General features: G+C 35.5%; 2 pseudogenes; both read right to left on the reverse strand.

The window, feature by feature from the left end:
* Positions 1–4,603: 4,603 nt before the first annotated feature.
* Positions 4,604–4,698, reverse strand: LOC114007986 (uncharacterized; annotated as a pseudogene).
* A 4,457-nt stretch (positions 4,699–9,155) lies between these two features.
* On the reverse strand, positions 9,156–9,773 carry LOC102499161 (TM2 domain-containing protein 1 pseudogene; annotated as a pseudogene).
* Positions 9,774–10,100: the final 327 nt, after the last annotated feature.

Here is a 10,100-nt window from a genome sequence, read left to right on the forward strand (position 1 = left end):
TTATTTTTTTTTTTTTTTTTTTTTTTTTTTTGTAGAGGGCACATGGACTTGCCAGAGACTGAGAGACAGAGAGAGAGAGAGAGAAGAAGAGAAAGCATCTATCCCCCATGCAGAACAGTCATGCCTCCACTTCTCCCTCCTTTCTGAATTTTGGTCATGCACACACATATGCCCAACATGTTCTCAAGCTATTGGGTTGGTTCTCGAAATGTCAGCCATGTAGGATCTGGTTGCCCTAATCCCCAGCCTAGGGAGTTACTTCTGTTAAGGCATAATTCAGATTCTGTTTTTGAAATATTTTAGAATACAAATGATTGTAATAATGTGATTAGTTTTTATTGGTTCACTCATTGACATTCATAGATATAGAATATATTACCAAAAAAACATTAACTCCATGTGATAAGATTTGCAGATTTTAAAAAAAGGATTATTTATTTAATTTTACTTATCATTTATTATTTTATTTTATTTTATTTTATTTTTTGCTACAGAACATGTACGAGAGAGCAAGAGAGAGAGCGAGAGAGTGAGAGAGAGAGCAAGCAAGCTGCTAAGTCCAGGACTCAAGCCATGGTCAGCCGTGTGGGAGTCCAGTGCTTTAACCACCATGCCACCTGCTGGCCTGAGGTTTTCGGATTTTATTATCAATTTTGCCCTGTAGTAGATGCAAAATTTGGCAGGAATATAGTAGTTGCAAAGTCAGAAACTGTACTTAGACTAAATCAGATGCCAAGAAAGATAGAGGTACATGCTGAAGTCAGGCATTGTTAACATGAAGGTGTAACGGGGCAGGACTGAGACCAATGAAAGAGATGAATTAACAGGTCAGAGGAGAATCACTTTAGTGGTGGAAACTGTAACCTTGCCTTGGTAGAAATGCCTTAAATGGATGGGATTATGAACCTAGTATACAACAGACTTTGTGTAAATGACATTCTAAAATAAATCAGAGAGAGGAGACCAGAAGATGGCTTAATGGTTCATTGTTGGACACCGACGTCGTTGACTGCAGTTTGAGTTCCAGCCTGGGACTTGAAATTTGGTGGCTTGAAACTCATGTGCATGTGTGCGAGTGCCCAAGGTCCTGAGAGGAGAATGGAGAAGGAATTGCAGCATAGAGAAGGGATTGCAGTGTGCTATCTCTCTGGCAAGTGGATGCATTCTATAGCAAAAATATCTTTAAAAATAAAAAAACATAGAGAGATATTTATATATCCTGTTCAATTGCTTGGTTTTTCATTGAGTTTCATCTCTGCTACTAATTAGCTATAAGCACTTGAACAAATAATATCTATTTGTGTTACAGTTATTCCTAGCCTAAAAGAAAAAAATTAGAGGATTGAATTAGTTAATTTGCACACATCTAACAATATATCAATCTGTCAACTATTGTTCATATTTGTAACGTTTTAAGAACTTTTTTCAGTAGGTAATATAAATTTCAGGTTGAATTGTTATAGCACCTATATTAGTTTGAATTAATGAGGATATTTTCCCCCCTTCCTGTTTACATTACTCATTAGTGTGTAGAGAACTGATGTTTTGTAACCAAAGTGGAAGAATGTCAAATCCAATAAAGAAAACAAAGTATTAAGTAAACAATAAGGAACTTTGGGAGAGTGTGACCTGAAGTTCCCAAAGGCTTCTATCTCTGATGATCTGGTTATTATTGATTTATGTCAGCTTGTAATTGCACTTATTTTGACCCAAGAGAGGATTGTGTGGGAAGTTTGTCTGAGACAGAGCTAAAGTATTGCTCTGCAGAATGTCTGGAGCCTGCATATACTCACAATGCTCCCCTCCATCCCATGATAAATAGAGAAAAGGCTCAATTTGCTCCAACTGGAAAGGTGAAAAATTACTAAATCTATGTACACTCATTCTGTGAAGAAAAGGACTGTTTCTTGGGACCAGCAGTTAGTGTAATGGCTGTGTTGCTGGACTCCCACGTAGTTGACCGTGGTTCGAGTCCCGGACCCAGTGGCTTAAACTCACGCCGGGTGCATGTGCGTGCGTGCCCAAGATCCCGAGAGGAGAATGGAGAAGGGATTGCGGCGTGGCCATCCCCCCTGGGGGGTGATTTCTCGCTTTCTGTCTCTCTGTCTCTCTCTGTCTGTCTGGCGAGCGCACGCACCCTATAGCAAAAACCTCTCCAAAAAAAGAAAAAAATAAATAAAAGGACTGTTTCTCCTAATATCATCTAATTGTGAGTATTTTTTCTTCTCTAAAATAAGAACATTTTATATATTTATGCTAGGTTTAAATTAGATATGAGTGCTAGTTTTGTTTGTATTTTACTTTAAACTATTAATAAACTATAAGAGAAGAATAAAGGGTATTTCTGAGATCTTTAATTTCTTCTATCATTAGTTTTGGCAAAGTAAGACAATTGTTATTACTATGAAAGTCAAACCATAAAAAGCATCTTCCCAATATGAAGGCTGGTTGGCTCAGTTGGTTAGAATGTGGTGCTGATAAAAAACATTTTGCTCTTGTGAAAATAAATTTAATTAAATAAAATGGATTATATAGTAATTTGGTTCTCCCCTAAGGAATGTCAAGGCATGTAGTTGGACTAAGTGACATTTGAGTAATAATGTAAGTTACTTCACAATGATGTTTACTTAATATTTTTTAAGTGAAAGTTTTTAAATCAAAATTCACCAATATAAGTTCTGAAAAATCTTTTAAAACAATAAGTTATATGCAAAGCCAAATATATTCTGATAAAGGTATTTAAGAGTTACATCTGTATTGAAAATACTGTGATATAATTATGAAATCGTTCCAAACTATGGATATAGACATACACAAATATTTATTTCCACATTTCTGAAATATGTAAAATACTACTTTTATGGCCACTTATTTCAAAATATTAATCACTTTTCTTTCTTCTATCTTTCCTAAGCTGTGAAAATTACTTGACATAACATCAGTCAAATACTTTTTTCATTTAAAACCTACATGTAGAATTGTAGGATTCCATTTGTACAGTGTCCAGAGTCAGAAAACCCATAGAGACAGAAAGTAAGTTAGTGATTGCCAAGGAATGAGGTGAAGAGGGAGTGAGCAGTGACTACAAAGGGTATGGAATTTTTATTTTTTTTCAGAGAAAAGAGGTTTAATACAGATTTGAAATTTACACCATAAATGATCATATTTATGAAATACCCTTCTCTTTATGCATTCAACTTCCATGTTTTTGTATTTTAACTTATCATCCTTTTCTCTGTAATTCTCTATTACTTTTCAGTCACCTTTTCTAGCAGTTACAATACAAATGTGACCACCTCCCTCTACCCCTAACAGTATACATAGGTTACTCCTACATATAAGCTAGGATGTTTACCATTAAAAATTTCAAAATAGGGACCAGCAGGTGGTGTGGTGGTTAAGGCGCTGGACACTCCCGTATGGTTGACCAGGGTTCAAGTCCTGAATCTGGTGGCTTGTTTTCTCACTTCCTCTCTCTCTTGCTCTCAACCTCTGTCTCTCTCTGGTCAAATTAAAAAAAAATGAATGGATAAATAAAATAAAATAAATAATTAAAAATTTTTTCAAAATATACCCTTTAACTTTATACCAACTTCTATGTATTATCTGCAACTTCCTTTCCCATCACTCCCAAAGTATCCTGTTAGTGGTCCATCCTTTTGCTTAGAGATGCAATATTGTACTTTCTGGTTTACTGTCAATTTTTGGATATGTGTCTGTTGGCATGAAGAAGGTATATTGTGCAGGTGTGTTTCTAGTCACCCTATACTGTTAAAGTATATCCTTTAGCAATCTTTTCAAAGATGGTGTGTGAAAAATAAACTGAGGGACCAGCAGTTAGCGTAATGGCTATGACGCTGGACTCCCACGTAGTCGACTGCGGTTCGAGTCCCAGACCCGGTGGCTGAAACTCACTCCGGGCGCATGTGCATGCGTGCCCAACATCCCGAGAGGAGAATGGAGGAGAAGGGATTGCGGCGTGGCCATCCCCCCTGGGGGTTGATTTCTCGCTTAATATCTCTCTGTCTCTTTCTGTCTGTCTGGCGAGCGTAAGTACCCTATAGCAAAAACCTCTCCAAGAAAAAAGAAAGAAAGAAAGTAAGAAAGAAAGAAAGAAAGAAAGAAAGAAAGAAAGAAACTCTTTGAATTCTTCAACATCAAAAAAACCTCTGGTTTACCTATAAACTCAAATGCCAGTTTGGCTAGATATAGGATTCTAGGTTTAAACCCGTTTTCCTGCAGAACTCCCATAATGCTGCTCCACTGGCTTCTAGTGTCTAGGTTGTCCAGTGATAAGTCTGTTGTCAATCTGATTCTTGTTCCTTCGTAGGTTATGACTCTCCTCTCTTTGTAAGCTTTCATTATTTTCTCTTTATCACTGGAATTCAAAAATTTTACCAAGATGTGTCTAGGAGTGGGTCTCTCTATGTCAATCTTACTGGGTACTCGGTTAGCACTGATAATATCAAGGCTTGAATATTTCTGTAGCTCTGTAAAGTTTTCTTCAATTATTTCCTTAATTATATCCCCTGTTCCATTCTCTTTACCATCTTTTTCTGGAACTCCTATTATACGAATGTTGTAACTTCGGGATCTGTCCTCTTTATCTCTTAATCTTTCTTCATTTAGGTGCTCTACATGATCAGAGAAACTTCTGTAGTAATAAACTATAGAAATGATCCCTGAAAGTGTAGTCTTAAGGGTATGGAATTTTTATGGTGATTAAAGTGCTCCATAATTAGATGGGGATGGTGGTTGCACACCATGTGAATATTCTAAGCCTCAGTTAATTGTATACTTGTAAAGAGTGAATTTTGTGATATGCAAACTATATCTCAATAAAATTACTATAAAATACTCTAAGTGAAAAACATCACAGTATAAAATCTTCCTTATACTCCAAAGTTAAAAGATAGACTAGTATAAAAGAATCAGGGTATCTTAATTTGTGTTAATTTCTTAATTTGTGTTGTTATTCAGATATATTTGTTTCATTTTCCTGGTTTCAATAAGCTCTAACTACAAAATATTGGTTCAGTAAAGCCATACCATGAAAAACCTTTCTCTAGCTATGTATAACACTATAATTCACTCCTTTCTATAGCTATATATAACACTATCATTCACTCTTTTAGTAGAAGCTTCTATGAAAACTATAATGTTTTTCTTGTGAAGCAACCTACTTTTCAGTGATATCAATTCCATGTAGTGTATTACTCATAATTCAAGTGATATGAATTCTAATGGTAGAAATATAAGAAATAAAAATTCTTCTATGTAGATTTAGTTCTTAAGAATCAATGTTTTTTTGTTAAAGCTCTAGTTATTTGAGAATTTACTAAGAATAATTTATGATTAAGGCAGAGAAAATACAGACTCATTTATAAAATTAAGCATCTTTTCAATAGGATAGCCGTTACAATCTGTGAAAACTGTAGGTTTTAGAAAAATTATAGTTCTGAAAGAAAAAATACAGACTTTGCCAATGTCAAATTGATTCTGTTGAAAAAAGCTCTTCTTTTAACCAAATTATTTTGTTTTAAATACATGTTTACTAGGGAAGATAAATAGAATCATTCCAGATTTTGTAAGGAATTGTAACTTTTCTCTTTAACAGGGTAGGAAGTTTTTAGTTATATGCGTTTCTCAGTTATTCATAATTGACTTACTTTTTTTTTTTAAGAGAGAGAGAGATTTTTGCTATAGAGTGCATGTGCTCACCGGAGAGACAGACAGAAAGTGAGAAATTATCCCCCAGTGGTGATGGCCACGTTGCTGTCCCTTCCTCTCCATTCTGCCCCCAGGATCTTGGGCATGCATACACATGTGCCTGGTGTGAATTTCAAGCCACTGGTCCAGGACTGGGACCACAGTTGGCTATATGGAAGTCCAGCAATGTAACCATTATGCCGCTGGTTCCTTACTTAAATGTTTTAAAAACTGATTTTCTGAACACTTTATTTTCAAGTTTTGTTTTATTGTGTATACATATTATAACACTCTACTGAACATTCAAATGTCTAAAGAATAATTAGTGAAAAATCTTATGTAGAAAATACTGCAAGTATTATTATTAGCATACAAAAGAAAGAATTTCTTTTTATGCCAGAGGGCATGTGCAAGAGAAAAAGAGAGAGAGAGCAAAAAGAGAGAAAGAGCAAGCTAATGGGGCCTAGTCACATAAAATCCTTCTTCCATTCCTCCATCCCATCAGGATCTGATTTTTCAAGCCGCTGGGATGAGGACACAAACACTGGTAGGCCATGCTGAATCTAGTGTCCTCTGTGCAGTGCTAAACTGTTGCACTATGGGGCTGGTCCAAGATAACTATTTTATATTTTAAAAGGTGTATTTTTACCAAAGATATATTTATGTATATATACCTTGTATACCTAAAGTGCAGCTTGTCCATAAGCTGATAAAAATAAGTCTAGTGGGGACCAGCAGGTTGCATGGTGGTTAAGGTGCTGGATATCCCCACATGGCTGACCATGGTTCGATCCTGGATCTGTGGCTTGCATTCTCACTTTCCTTCTCTCTCTCTTTCTCTCTCTCTCTGGTCAAGTTAAAATAAATGAATAAATTTTAAAAATAGGTCTAGTTTAGATAGTATTTTAGGGCATTAATTTACCAGTATTGGAAGGATTGTTTTAGAACATTGTTATTCAGAATGTAAACCTTGACAATAGTGTAATTATAAGGTATTTATGTGTGTTTATCAGGATATTATTAGGTTAACTTTAATAGACTTCTCACTTGTTCTATTATATTTTTTCAAATGAACTCTCACTCAGCAAAGTCAACATCTAAACAGTGTCAAATACTTTAAAATTTTCAGTATCTTCCAGATGTTTAATATTATGTGAAGTTTAATAGTAAATGCAGGTTTTTTTTGTGTGTGTATGTGTGTGAATAAGTTACACTTTTATTTTCCAGAAGCAAAAATAACAAGTGGCAACTTGCCTTTGTAAAAGACATGAAAGAATATCAGAGTAATAAGCTATCTATCTCATGGAGACAGTAGCCTCAGAAAGATTATTATATAGGTTTCAAGGAAAGTCCTATTAAATAAATCTCAGGATGATGTACTTTGAACTGAATCAACCAAACAACCACAACATCAAAAACTTATACAGAACTCAGCAGAAGACATCTTCATGGCTACTGAGAACTAGTGATTTCAGGGGAGCAGGAGAAATGAAGATTTTACACTGATAATTCAGCCTCCAGTCCACAAACTCATGTGATTGGACTTCAAGTTTGGGAAGAAACACACTTTCCATCAGATGAGTAGAAATCACTGCAGGACCACAAGAAATATGGGAAAGTAAGAAAATACCTCTCTTCTAGGAGAAAAGAATAACTCCTCTTCATCCACACACAGTTCAATGGAAATCATGGAAATGTCTGATAAAGAACTTAGAACATTCATAATGGCAAAGCTAACAGAGATGGAAGAGAAGAGAGACAATGAACTGCAGAAGAGAATGAAAAAAAGAGCTGACGAGTTCCCGGAGGTGAGGAAATTCTTGCAAGATCTGAAAGAGAAATTACACACTTTACAAAAGAATCAAATGGAACTGTTAGAGATGAAGACTATAATACAGGAAGTCAAAATCTCTCTTTAAAGTATTAAAAACAGACTAGATCATACAGAAAATAGAATCTCAGATGTAGAAGAGAAAATTGCCGACCTAGAAAAATCCACCACAAAGACCGAGAAAATTGTCCAAAAATTTGAGAGTAATATACGAGAAGTACTAGATACCATCAAATGTCCAAACATCTGGATAATTGGCATCCCAGAAGGTGAAGAGGCTCATAAGGGCCTTGATAATCTATTCCATGAAATCCTGAAAGAAAACTTTCCAAACCTAGAGAGGCAATCAAAGATACATTCCCAAGAAATACAAAGGACCCCAAATAGAATCAATCCAAGAAGATCTTCTCCAAGACACATTATAGCCAGACTGACCAAAACCATACACAAAGACAAGATACTAAGATTGGCAAGAGAGAAACGGCAAGTTATCTACAAAGACTATCCCATCAGACTAACAGCAGACCTCTCATTGGAAACAATGGGAGCAAGGAAAGAATGGGAAAATATATTCATATATTCAAAGTGTTAAGGGAAAAGCAATTTCAACCAAGAATACTGTACCCGGCATGATTATCCTTCATATGAGATGAAAAGAGAAGAACATTCTCAGATTATCAAAACCTGAAAGAATTTACTAGCACCAGACCAGATCTCCAAGAAGTTCTCAAGGGAGTGCTATGCTAGGAAAATTAAATGTAGTCACACAGAAATAAAAGTTCAAAAACTAAGGAAATGGCCAACTTAATGGTAGGGACAAGTCTGGGGTTGAATATTTTTTTTAAAAGAATTATTTATTTATTTCCATTTGTTATTATTATTATTATTATTATTATTTCATTTGATCAGACAGAGGCAGAGAGAGAGATGATGATAACATACATACATGATTAAGCCACTATGTAGTATTTTCCAGATGGGAAAGCACTTTTTGTATGCTGTGACGATGATTAGGGGATGAATGTACATTAATTAATTTAAAAAAAAGGTTTCAGGGAAAAATGCATATTTGATGACTGCAGCTAGGTGCTACTTTATAGTATGTTCATTCTACTCACTGAGGTTTATGCCTAAAATCAGACTGGTATTCATGAATATGTATATATCAGCTGTGCTTGCTAGTGGAAATATTTAGATTAATTAAAATCTTTAGCAAATCAATAAAATGGGGGGAAAAGGCATAGAAAGCAACCATGGATACCAGAGACAGTGTGGGAGGAGGGTGGGACACGGCAGAGGGTGAGAGATAGGGAATCAAGGATGACAAAAAAAAAAAGCAAAATATATAGGAAACAAGAAATGGAAAATTTTGTTGATGACAACACATGTTGATGTGCTTGATTGAGCCAATATACGGTGTATTTTGAATGGGAAATCTCATTTTGTATGCTATAACGATGTATGGTGAATGAATAAAATTTAAAAAATGAAAAAAAATTATACAGAACTCATAAAGTGGTATGTGAAGAAGGAAAAGGAAAATCTGGAAAATCCACATACTGAAAGTTCTCTATAGCAAACATGAGGTTCAAATCTGTTTCTTTTTAAAAAATATTTATGGATAGAACTGTGTTTTTCTAAATATTTCATTAGTGATATTCAGTCTTGTAAGTCTGGTTCCATAATAATCTATAATGTAATTACTTCTATCTGAAGGTCCAACAATCTGCATTGAAATAAGAATGAAATCAATTAGGCTCCCAATTCCACAAAACCCTACTGTGCAAAACTTTAACAAACCCAAGGCAGGGTAAAATTGATCTGCTCCCAGTCATCCAAGAAAAAGAGACAATGTAACTGCCACTTTGTATGAATAGTCATTTATATTTGGGCAAGATGTGGGTTTGAGAAAACCAACTTCACTTCCAGTAAAATGTGTTTCACTGTCACTGAAATCCTTACAGGTTGTGGTGGGTGCTGGGAAATATGAAACGTGAGCTGTGTAGTTTCTATAGTTAACTGGTTCTTGTGTAGCATCATTTATTTTTGGATCTTTACAAATATATTGTCCCATTTTGAGGTTCTAGCTCTTAAGTGTCTCCTCGCCCCTGGTGGCAGTGGTGGTGGCAGCCTCCCAAGGTCCCAGGGTGAATGACATAAACCACAGGATACTGAGGACTTGGACAGCCATGGTTTCTGGAGAAGCTGGCCTGGAAGGCCAGGCAGTGGCCATGTTGGGGACTGGCACGTCCCCCTAAATGCAGTAATTTTTAAAGACGTGTGGATAACAACTTTGAGTTTTCATATTCATTTGTTATTTTGTATGATCTAACAGTAATGCAGAAAGAAGCTTGAAAGAGCTAAACTGAAATATTGCTAAAAAGTGTCATACAAATTAAACCCATAGCATTCAGAATTCTTTGTCTTTAATTTTATTTATTCATTTATTTACTTTTAACTTGACCAGAGATAGATAGATAGATAGAGAGAGAGAGAGAGAGAGAGAGAGAGAAAGTGAGAAAGCAAGCCACCAGGTTCAGGACTCGAACCATGGTTGGCC

The sequence above is a fragment of the Tupaia chinensis genome, unplaced genomic scaffold (assembly GCF_000334495.1).
Source record: "Tupaia chinensis unplaced genomic scaffold, TupChi_1.0 Scaffold000270_2, whole genome shotgun sequence".
Taxonomy (NCBI): Eukaryota; Metazoa; Chordata; class Mammalia; order Scandentia; family Tupaiidae; genus Tupaia; species Tupaia belangeri.